Source organism: Mugil cephalus, chromosome 1, assembly GCF_022458985.1.
Source record: "Mugil cephalus isolate CIBA_MC_2020 chromosome 1, CIBA_Mcephalus_1.1, whole genome shotgun sequence".
NCBI lineage: Eukaryota > Metazoa > Chordata > Actinopteri > Mugiliformes > Mugilidae > Mugil > Mugil cephalus.
In genome coordinates this window covers 48593094-48602765 of record NC_061770.1, presented here as the reverse complement: position 1 = coordinate 48602765, position 9672 = coordinate 48593094, and the positions used below count along the sequence as shown (strand labels likewise).

The following is a 9672-nucleotide window of genomic DNA, read 5'->3' as shown; positions in this document are numbered from 1 at the left end:
AGCATCATCAAAAGTGTATATGATTTAATAGCAGGCAGATATGAAACAAATCACCCTTTATATAAGAAATAAATACTTTAATTTGAGTTGAAGGCAATTTGCTTCAAATGAATGATCCACTCACAGAACAGCACCAGAACACTGCACAAAGTGTGTCTCATCCTCACACCCAGCACTGAAACCGCATCAAATGAAGACGACTGTTGACGATAAAATTTCACACAAAAATAACAGCTACAGTTGTAATGTTCTTGGTTCCAGTTGTGTGAAAGCTTTTAGTCTACAACTCTGCTATTTTCCAGACAACAAACATATAACTAATGGGTTTAAAGTTAATAAACATCTCACCTGTGAATTCACAGCTTGATGTCCTTCCAGCAGACGCTACCGTGCAGATGTTGTGCATTAATATTGTAGCAAACACTAATAAATGTGCGTCTTATCAGGGTTATAACCACAAGTCAATTTCATTTCCTTCCTGAGATAGGCATTCATCATCCTCTCAGCTACAAGTGTGGCTTTGCTGCTTCACATTACGCAAACTGGAGTGTTTACTGAAACCTAAAGTCTTGTTCAGATGCACACATATCGTTTGACTGTGTCTTGTACTCTCTTTACTTGTCAGTATTGAATAATTGTTATTACTAATTGTAAATGGCTGTCACACAAATGTGGTCTAAGCGAATCAGCCGAGGAAATCACAAAGTGAGACACCACTGACCAGTATCAGTGGGTACAACTCATACTGAGACCTACAGAGAATGTGTTTCTAGAGTAGCAGCCAGCTCCATAGACTACGTCAGCTGTTTGAGCTGGAAATGATGAGCATTTCATTAGCAGAGTAAAAGTAAACAGGTCCAATATATATATGATAATATATATTTTATTACTTTGGTAAAATTGGAGATGAAAGTGATGCACCAAAGAAAGATTTTCCATAGATTTTATTTTCTTCTATGCATTTATAAAAGGACAAATTCATGTTGATTCATTATGATTATATTTATAAGAAGACTTATATGAAGAAAATGTTGTTAATTCATGTTCTTAAAACGCAATTACGTTGCACTTGTGAAGAGACAGATACATTACAACACAAATATTATGTAATAGTTCCTTATACATGATACAAGGGTTGCAATCAGAGCCTTTGATGCTAAACAAGAAAATAGGTTTACCATAAAAAAACTGTGTCATCAGCATAACAAAAAATCCAACCAACATTTAATAATTTCTCTCGGTCTGTCCATTATAAACAAATTTTATCTTTAATCTCACTCTCAATTCACATATTATAAAAACTTCTTTGCAAAGCAGTTCACTTTACAGGACGTGAACATGGTTGCTGTTGATGCCTGACTCTGAGTTGTATTGCTTAACTACTACTGCGCTATCACCATGTCAAAATTGCAGCCAACGTTACACAGTATTCTCTCACTCTCCATCCATTTTACAAGGCAGTGCAGAGGAGTCAGAGGTTGTTAACATTCATGCCTTGGAACATCAAAGCTTGAAGCTGTTCAATGTAGAATTATACATTACGTTTAAAAACTGAAGAAAAAAATACAGAGAGTCCAAAACTGAGGGATTGGAACTCAAAAGTACCACAGCTTGGTGTTATCTGAACTTCTCTTGTTTTGTTGATGATGCTCTTCTCTTTATAGCCCTGAAATGAAAAAAATTTAAAATTTCTAAAGCACACGTTTCACTTAAGTCAGTATAGAATCCAGATGGGAGACCAGATCAGATCTATCAATTAATGAAACTTAAACATTCATAAGTGATCAGAATCTTTAGTAACTTAGCAACCAGGACAGGATAACTCTAGTCAGAATGATCACAAATCAGCGGTTCCTGTTGCAGAGATGTGTGTCTGTGATAGCCAAAGAAAGTGTTGAAACCACAGTATGCTTCGTGACAGCAGGCTGGATAAATGTTGTTTGTGATGTGAGGAGGTACAAACATCAGGTGAATTTAAATTACCTGTGGTGGAAAGTGGATCCAGATCACCATTGTTGTTACAGATGTTCTCTGGATCATTAGCTAAAAATAAGAAGATTACAGAGTTTTCATTGTCAGTCAGTTTGGGACAAAACTCGATTCATTATTTCTGAATGCTAGTCATGGAAAAATATATACTGCACCATTTCCAGCATCCTCAAAGCCGCTGACTGATTCATAGAGACAACCATCACCTACGGGTCAGTGAAAATCAGAGGTCAAAAAATCCAAATGAGACATTTCTAGGCCAAAATTTTAAGAAGTTAGCCTTTTTAGTATTTTCATCATAAGTTTCTACCATGGAGCCATACTGCCAACCAGCGTCTGGCTAAGGTAATATCTTTCGAATGTTCTACTGAGTATTACTGTTATAGTGTTTTAATAAGTCTATATTCTACAAAGCAACACTGGTTAGCCTAGCCCGAATATAATCTACCTTTCTTTCTTATAGATATTATTTAATCGTATGAATTAGGATCCTGAGGAAAGTCATAGAAATGAATGAATGTTTGTGATAATGTGTTTTCATACCAACATGATGTTTGAAAGTGTTTGATTCCATGTCTCTCCCATCCTATGTGTGAGTTTAACATTGTGAGAAGTAAAACCATTATTTAATGCTCTTGAAATGAAAGCATTGTCATGTAAATTACCATAAGGCCCGAAGACCAGTTTCACAACAAAGGGACACACCCTGTAGAGACGTGGTGATAAACTATCTACTGGCCAGTCTTTGCTCAGTTCTCTTTCAAGTAGTTTTTTCTCCATCTCAGTTGTTTTTCAGTCTTCTCTTTGTCTCCGTTCTGTCTAAATTTTTTTTGTCTTCGTGATAATTTTTACTTTTATTTCCAAGTTTTTATTGCCCGACAGTTGGCGTGTTTAAGTTTATTTTTGAATTATTCAATTCAACCTCGCCATATTTAATGCTCGACCTTTTCAAAGTACAAGCTGAACGTTACTTTAACTATCCAGACAGTTACGCATTAATAATATTTTTGTAGATATTTTCGACCGGCCATCGGAAGTATTTTTTAATTTCATTACTTGATTAATAACACGTCATCAGACTCTGCCACACGGCAACTTCAGAAGTGCCACTTTGTCTAAGTGACAATGAGGAAGACTCCATCTGTAACCGACGCTGAGGTCCGGACCTGGATGAATCTTCTCTCAACGCCTCGGTACCCCGCCTGGAGCTCACCGGAACAGCGTTGGGTCCCCAATCCAGTTTTACGGAGCGGCATCCAAGGACTTTCCATAAGTAGACCATCACCGTCATGTTTGCGCAGAGTTGATGCGTGTGATAAGACTAAACGAACCTTAAACAAATCTAAAGCTTTAATTTAAGAAAGTAGATTCCGTTTGTGTCCTTATTTTCTTTTACTCCAACTGCTATATTATTCATCATATTGTTTATAATTTTTGTAAATAAACTACATATTTTACTTAAGTCATTGTCAGAAATGTCATTGTGAGCTGGAAATAGATGATCCCTGTACTGTTATGTGCAATTATTAGACTTAATTGTTTAATAATTTATTTCCCCTACACATATAATGGGTTCCAGTATCTGAGGAATAAACAGAGGCTGTACTGCAGCACTGTTGATGATTGGAGGAAGGTGCTAGGTGTTCTCCGCTAAAGTCAACATCAGTCTCTTTTATCTTCTCCATAGTTAGAGCGAGGCTGTCATTGCCGCACCGTGTGGGGCTCGCCTCAGTCCTGTAGTTTGTCTCATTGTTGATGATGAGAACCTCAACTGCTGTGTCGTCTACTAACTTCATGAAGCGGTTGGTGCTATACGTTGGTGTCAATAGTGTGAAGAGTAGAAGTCTGAGCACAGACCCTTGGGGAACACCCCTGTGTTCGGCATGATGGGGCTAGACAGTCCAGCAACAAGTTGCACAGGGGCTGAGCTGGCCAAATGACTATGATGCAGGATCATTGTACTGAATGCTGAACTAAAGTCTATGAGATACATTCTCCCATATACATATGCAAACTAGAGCGAGTCCATGAAGAAAGGATTTGATGAATCTGATGTGTTGGATGACTAATGTTCCGAAACACTTCATGATGACAGCTGTCACTGTAACGGTAGCTGGAGGGTGATACTGTCTTTGGCACAAGTGTAATTGTTGTGGCTTTGATGCATTTAGTGACCGCCTGGCTCAGTGAGGTGTTAAAGGTCTGTAAGGACTCCCTGCACCAGCAGCTTAGAGGGTGTTACTCTTCAAGAGCAGCTCCAATGCAAGTTTTGAAGTAATACACTTGAAGAAGCTCCACTTGAAGCAGTAAAAACACTTTAATATTAGAAACAGTCCACGAAACTTTCAGAAAGACTGACCTTCACCAAGAGAGCAGTATGGATGCTCCTCAGTTTCCTCCTTGTTGACCTGGTGGTCCAGGTTGATGCTCTGGGACTGGGAGGACCTAAAGCATGTTGTACAGTAGTGATTTGAAAAGGAAACAGGAAGCTTTGAGTCAATTAATTGTTAGGTTTTGTTTAAAATGAAAAAAAGAGAACGTTACCAACCTGTTTCTGCACGAACCTGAAAAAAAGCAAATGATTATTTGTTTGTTAAGATAAAAGCATTTCAGATTTAAGAATTGTGATATTCTCACCCTTGGACTTAATGAAGAGATACAGTAGGAGCAGGAGAACAACCAGTACAATTCCAGTAAGGACCCCAGTCAACAGTCGCATGGCAAATGAAAATCTTTCAGGCCTTGGTGCTGCACAAAGAAAATGTTATTATGATGCAGCTGGATCACAGTAATGACGGAGTGATGATTTTTGCAATCAGCCTACTTATAGAACACATGCACTTGCAACCCAGTAGAAACAAAACTTCCTTAATTTATTAAGAAGAATTAAACAAGTATTCATGTTATTATTATTATTCCTACTACTTTAAAGTTCACCAAACTATACTTACTTCAAGCTATCTGGTTCATATAAGTGCCTGTCAAGTTTCTTTATTGTTACTGGTGGAACCATGCAATAAGGAAATGCTATAGGCGGCAATTCCCACCCTTTTCACTTAGCAATTGTGGTAGTAAGCACACACCAGAGCAGCGAGAGAAGCATCAAGCAACACACGTGCAGGCGAGTGGAAGGTAGAAGTAACCTCTTATTGTGTACGGACCGTCTTGATGAGTCATTGTCAGTGAAGCTAATGGCACTGGCCACATTACCTGAAAGCTCATTTTATGCAAACAGTTTGAGTTAATGCCACTTTTGAGCATTAGTTTTATTGCATTGCTTAAACAGTATGAGTATATGAAGAGTATATGAGACAGCCATTGGGTGTACTCACTTTTGTAAGTTTAATATACTTAAACTATCAAGTTTTACCTCAGGCCACAGTGCTGCCCTATTGTGATTGGCTCAAAACTCAAGACAAGTCTGTGTTTGTCCGTTGACAGCTACAGAGAAAGTTGCGCCATTTTCTAATTTACACAGAGCAATTTAAAGTCTTTGCACTTTGCATGCTCCTTGGACAATACGCCTGCATTTTGCTGCTTTTAGCAAATTTGGATGCTTTTAAAGGACATTTGCCTGCTGTAAAGAGGATATCATTAGTGCCTGAGGTTGTTTTCTCTGTTCAAGTATTAGAAACTGCTGGAACATTTCTAGTTTGAAACGTGTACATTTGAATGTGTGTAAATTTGAGGATGACTTAAGTAAATTTTGAGCACTGGACAATTGCATTTGTACTTGTGTGTTTTCTACATACAGTTTTGCAACAGTAGTTTAAATTAAATTATTTGATGTAGTTTAAAGTAGTATTAGTAGTACATGTTTTGTCTTTTTTGTGTTTCATACATCATAGGACAACATGTGCAGAGAGGTTTACTAGTGTTATAGGTAACTCTATTTCATATGTTTCAGGTGTACTTGGAGTTAAACAGGATTGTTGGTAGAAATCTTGAAGAAGATTTCTTTGGTGTTCTTGATGTTTTGTGTCCAAGCTTGATAGAAAATATACAAGCGGAAGACAGGTCGGATAGGCAAGCAGTTAGCTGACCTGGTACAACAGACACCGGTGGGTTGATATTTCTGTTTTTTCTTGTAATGATACTGATGATTAGTTCATACCTATTACAAAAACTAATTCTCCCACCTTCTCTTGTGGTACGTCTCTATATGAACAAGTAAACTGATATAAGATATATTTCTTGTGTAAAATCTCTTTACAGAGCACTGAGCCAACAGCCATTAGATGCCTTGTCCTGAGAGGACTTCCAGTCATTCTTGGGGATGATGCGTCTGTGTTCGGCGAATAAAGTTTTTTGATTGGTGTTTGACTGGTGTTTTTCCATCCTCCTATGTTTTGTTTATTTGGGATGCTGGGTTATGATAATTAGCATTTATGAAGATGTTTTATTAAACTTAAGTGGATTCTAACTTTATAATGTGCTTTCACTGTTAGCAAGAGGAAATGAATAACTGCATTTAATATTGTAAATTATGCTAAAATTTAAAGGGCTTGTATAGTCACTTGAATTCTGCAAAAACAAAAAGCCTAAAGCACTGAGGGGCTGCTGTTGGAACTTCCAGTTGATGCATAGTTTGTGGCGGCTCCACAGAATGAATGGACCACGACAGACACTTATACATGATGACACAAAAATGCCTCTAATAGCTTGTTTACACAAAATTATCTAAAATAAAACCACTGTGAATTATGAACATTGAAAAGACCACACAGCTGATTGTAGACTAATTCCTGTTAACCTGAATATCCTCCTCTTAGTACTGTAAGGTAATATCTGAAGCAAAAAGTAAGAATATACTGTTGGCAAAGACCCATTTTAATAATTTTATGAAAACGAGGTTTATTTTAGATTTGCATCTGGTATGTCACACAGAATCATTGTTAATACATATCTGTTGCTTTGATGTGTGTCTAAATAAAATAAATAAAATGTACATGCATTGTGTGGTCACTGACAAAAGAATAATTTCATTGGAATTAATTTTTCCAAATATAATATTTTAAAATGCAATAATCATATTTTTAATGAAACTAGAATTGAGTGTATTTGACTTATAATGTTAAGTTTTGACTATTGTACTTTTAAGTAGACTCCACTATACTTTTCTATTGTGACTGACTATAGATCTGACTATAGTACATTTAAGTTGACTATACTTAAACAGATTGATTTTTTCTACTGTCAATAACTTAAACCATTTGAGGCAATCACTTGACACAAATGGTTTAAGTACAATCAACTTATCCAGGTTTACAGTTTCTGATTACTTCAATCATCAGAGGGAGAGAGAGTTCACTGGTGAGGTAAGATTTGACATAACATCATCCTGATGTTGACTTGTTACAAATAGGGTGCACCCAGAAGAACAAAAGACGCTTACTGGAACTTGGAAAAACTCCCTGACTACAAGACATTTCAAACGTAAAGGATCCAACTGACAAAACTGTATGACTTGACGGAAACTACTTTGCAGAACAGTGCCAAGCATTGGAGTGTTATGCTCATGTTAATTGTTTCATAGAAAAGAAAATATGTGTTTTCATTTCGTAGAAATGCTGGCTGTTAAGTTGTAAAACAATATATACATTGATAGATAATTTTTTTTTCTTCATATCTTAATACAACTTTAAACTTAGGTTCATCCCTGGCCCTGTGGTCTTTCCACCTCACTGTTGCACAGCACAGCATTTACCTCCACAAATCTAGACACTGGCTCACTACTCAGCTAACTACATGAAGCTTTACTTTTGGTCCTCACCCATTACAGGTAGGTTAGCAGGGTTACACACTTGTGTATGGGATCTATAAACTGTACAGTGATGTAGATGGAGATCAAAAACTATCCAAACAACAAACAAACATAGAAACTGACCTCCAGACCAGACAAACTGAAGATCACTGTAACGAGTGTAAAACACTGGCTCTCCTCTTCCAGCTCTACACACATATCCTGCTGTGTGTGTCTGTCCATCAATGATGTAGGAATCTTGTTCAGTTCCATTGATGCTACCAGGAAGCAGCTCATACTTGTGGGTTGTGTAGTTGTGTGATAGATCAGGAACAGCTTTATACCAGTAAAACCTCCATCCTGCAGATGGATGTTCAACCTCACAGCTCAGAGTTACTGAGGCTCCAGGACTCAGCCATGATGGAGACACAGAGAGGACAGGTTGGGGTAGATCTGTTAGGATGGATCAGTTTCATATGGAAAAGAAAGAAGAATGTTGAAATATGGTGGGTAAAAATGATAACTTGTCAACAAGTGGTTTGTCTACACAATTCATTTGTTGTGTTACAAATTGAAATGGTAGTTCTGGATATCTGTCAATCACAATAAACGGGGTGATAAAACATTCATTTCTCTACATGATCCACATATTAGTTGGAGATAAGGAACCTTGTAGATAAGGATGAATGAACATACGTTGTACAGTGATGTTAACAGCATTGCTGAACTCTCCTGATGCAGATTCACACCAGTACACTCCATCCCACCATAAACTGTTGGTGCATGTAGATGCAGAAATTATTTCACAGCGTAAATGCGTCAAGACATATTTATATGTCATCACTCTCCACTCTGTGAAGTTTCCCTCACAGCTCATTTTGACAGAATCTCTGAAGAAATGTTGGTCTCGGTCAGGATTCACTGTGAAAGACACGGTTGAGTTCACACCTGAGGACAAAAGAACAAAGAGGAAATCAACTCTTAACGTGTGTGGAATCCTTGAACCATAGGATTTTACATGCTCAGTGTTCCTACTATCAGATGGATTAGATCAGATTTGGGATTTGTTATGTTAAAGAGGTGAACAAATGAATTAATTTAAAGACAGATCTTTGATTATCAATGTTTTAATGTAGTTTAATATTCGTCGCTGAAGTTAACTTTGGATTCGTGTAGAATGTCTGAGTTTAGAAATGTTACACAACTGTGCTCAGTCAAACTCATTCTGAATAAATATGTCTCTGTGTAAAATAAGTAAAATAAAAATACAAACTGACCTCCAGACCAGACAAACTGAGGTCGACTGTAATTAGTGTAAAACACTGGCTCTCCTCTTCCAGCTCTACACACATATCCTGCTGTGTGTGTCTGTCCATCAATGATGTAGGAATCTTGTTCAGTTCCATTGATGCTACCAGGAAGCAGCTCATAGTTGGAATATTGATACTTGTGTGATAGATCAGGAACAGCTTTATACCAGTAAAACCTCCATCCTGCAGATGGATACTTAACCTTACAGTTCAGAGTTACTGAGGCTCCAGGACTCAGCCATGATGGAGACACAGAGAGGACAGGTTGTTTACCTGTTGGAAGAGAATGTTTTCAGAATAAGGAAATGTAATGTGAGGTAATTATTTGTGTGTGTGAATGACTTAAATACATATCAATGTAAATAATGACTTACAATCATAGACTCTCAGTTTATAGTCATCACTCCAATCTGTTACGAGCTGCTGTCCAGATGTGTTTCTGCCCCTACAGCTGTAAACTCCGTTGTGCAATTTGTGTGAAATAATCTTGTATTCATTCTCATTCTGAGGTTTTATTGAGCTTGTTGTTCTCCATTCATACTCCCACTCTGAGTCTGTTCCATTCACGATTTCACACCTGAGGACGATTGTCTCTCCTGCATATATCATAGACCAGTTGGGTTGCTGCGT

General features: G+C 37.4%; 1 long non-coding RNA gene across 1 annotated transcript; it reads left to right on the top strand.

Annotated features, from left to right (window-relative positions):
- Positions 1–2792: 2792 nt before the first annotated feature.
- LOC125020283 lies at positions 2793–6775 on the top strand. Its single transcript, XR_007114190.1, has 3 exons — positions 2793–3262; positions 5897–6050; positions 6205–6775. It is a non-coding gene; the product is annotated as an uncharacterized LOC125020283 (long non-coding RNA).
- The last annotated feature ends 2897 nt before the right edge of the window (positions 6776–9672 follow it).